Genomic DNA, 2,595 nt, shown 5'->3' on the forward strand with positions numbered 1-2,595 from the left:
GGTTTGAAGCTGCGCCAGGGCAGGCTTAGGCTAGACATTAGGAAAAACTTCTTCACCGAAAGGGTTGTCAGGCTCTGGAATGGGCTGCCCAGGGAGGTGGTAGAGTCCTTATCCCTGGAGGTATTTATGAGAAGGATAGATGAGCTGCTTAGGGACATGGTTTAGTTGTGAGGTGTCAGGGTTAGGTTAAAGGTTGGACTCGATGATCATAGAACCATAGAATCATAGAATGTTTTGGGTTGGAAGGGACCCCTAGAGGTCACCTAGTCCAACCCCCCTGCAGGGAGCAGGGACACCTCTAACCAGATCAGGTTGCTCACAGCCCCGTCCAACCTGGCCTGGAATGTTTCCAGGGATGGGGCCTCCACCCCCTCTCTGGGAAAGGCCGCAATCAGGTCTCCCCGCAGCCTTCTCTTCTCCAGGCTGAACAAGCCCAACTCTCCCGGCCTGGCCTCATAGGAGAGGGGCTCCAGCCCTCAGATCATTTTAGTAGCCCTCCTCTGGCCCCGCTCCAACAGTTCCTGTCCAAGTGTGCTGAGGGCTCCAGAGCTGGACGCAGTACTCCAGGTGAGGCCTCACCAGAGCAGAGCAGAGGGGCAGAATCACCTCCCTCGACCTGCTGGCCACTCTTCTCCTGATGCAGCCCAGGACAGGGTTGGCCTTCTGGGCTGCCAGCGCACATTGCCGGCTCATGTCCAGCTTTTCATCCACCAGCACCCCCAAGTCCCTCTTGGCAGGGCTGCTCTTGATCCTTTCTTCCCCCAGCCTGTACTGATACTGGGGGTTACCCCGACCCAGGTGCAGGACCTTGCACTTGGCCTTGTTGAACCTCATGAGGTTCACACAGGCCCGCCCCTCCAGCCTGTCCAGGTCTCTCTGGATGACATCCCATCCTTAACCCGATCTTAAAGGTCTTTTCCAACCAAAGTGATTCTATGATCCCTTAAGCCAATGACGGTGGTTGTCTGGAGTGGTTTGAATGACCAGTGAGGGTGGTTGTGCACAAGCCTGACTGGCTCTGTCAGGAGCTGATGGCAGAATGCTTGGTTAATCCCTTCCTCTGGAAAAACTACTGGGAAACATAAGGGATGGTGACAGTGAATGGGTAACACCAGCATTGTTTGGCACAGGAAGCTCTGAAAGAGGTTTTCCACACATCCTGACACCCTATTACAGCAATGTAGCAAAATAAAATGAAAACATATAACACTCTACGTCAGTAATATAATAAGTGCTTGAAGGGACTGTGCTGCTCCCACGAATTTGCAATCCAAATGGGATAAAGATGTCTTACTGGAGCCTCCATTTGCAGAGCGAGGATTGCCCGAAGATGTTAACTCATCGCTCAAATGGCCAGGTTAGTTGTTCAGCCCTCATCTCCTGGACAGCAATATATGAAGCACAGGATCATCAGTGTCTTCCCACTCCTGGCATAAATAGAGGGGCTTGCAGGAGGGTTTTCTCCTCCATGGAAAGGGGGGTGGTGGTGAGTTGCAAGAGAAGCCTAGAGACAGTGGTCTGGGGAGAGAAAGCCAGAGCCAAAAAGGCACGGTGTTTCCTTAGGGCCATTTTGCCATCTGCTGGGTCTACAGAAAAGCATAGCCAGGCCATGCTTTGAAAGGCTCCTCTCTGAGTGCCCAAGTGTCCCTGTCTTCACTTATTTCTGGGACCATGCAGGATGCCAGACACTGAATAACCACGACAATGTCATGGCTATTTCTTCCTCCCTGCTCTGTTTGCCACGTCTGTCTGTGCCATGCCCCATGTTAGCTCTTGACACTGCTAACTAGATCAGGTTGCTCTTGAATGCACAGCTTATAGATCTTCTGCATGTGACTCCTCAGCTAGGGGCTCTTCTAAACAACCCAGATGAAAAACATTTTTCAGCCAAAAGGAAATTCTCATTAAAAACCATAATCTAGTAAAAATTTTCCATATACTATTGCTGGTTTGGACACACTCTCAAATCCCCATCAAAATAATTAATCTTCATTTACTAACCAGGAAACCAAAGTTAAATATCTCATCTAAAGTCAGTGTTTGGAAATGAAATTACATTTTTATGTAAGATGGCAGCTCAAAGGTAATTGTCCCTTCCAGCGCACTGAAATGGGCAGGTTTTGGCCGACAGTCATTGTCACCTTGCTTCCCCCCTGCCTGCTTTACTCATTTGCTGTCCTCTGACACATGGACTGGGCGACACCTTCATTTGTGTGTACCGTGGCACATAACACGGGGGACACACAGTTTACTGCTGATGTAATAGGAATGAAGAGGATGAAGAAATAGTTCCTGCCTCAGTCTCAGAGGGATGGGCACAGGCAACCCCCAGCTTCTTTTTGCATGTAGATGCTTCTTTTTGTGACCAGATGCAGCCTGGAAGAGATCTTTTGCTTCTTTGACTCCCACTTGAAAAAATGCATGGTCACATACTTATCCTTAAATCCAGGGTTGAAGTCAAAGGGATTATATGGTCTGTTGATCTGGGATAGAGTGTACCATGTGCTTGAAGACATGCTCATTGGGTTTACTGAGTGGGAACATTTCCACCAAGTTTAGAGAGTGACTGATAAAAAAAAAAAAAAAAAAAAAAGC

This window comes from Egretta garzetta, unplaced genomic scaffold, assembly GCF_000687185.1.
Source record: "Egretta garzetta isolate BGI_Z169 unplaced genomic scaffold, ASM68718v1 scaffold235, whole genome shotgun sequence".
Lineage (NCBI taxonomy): Eukaryota > Metazoa > Chordata > Aves > Pelecaniformes > Ardeidae > Egretta > Egretta garzetta.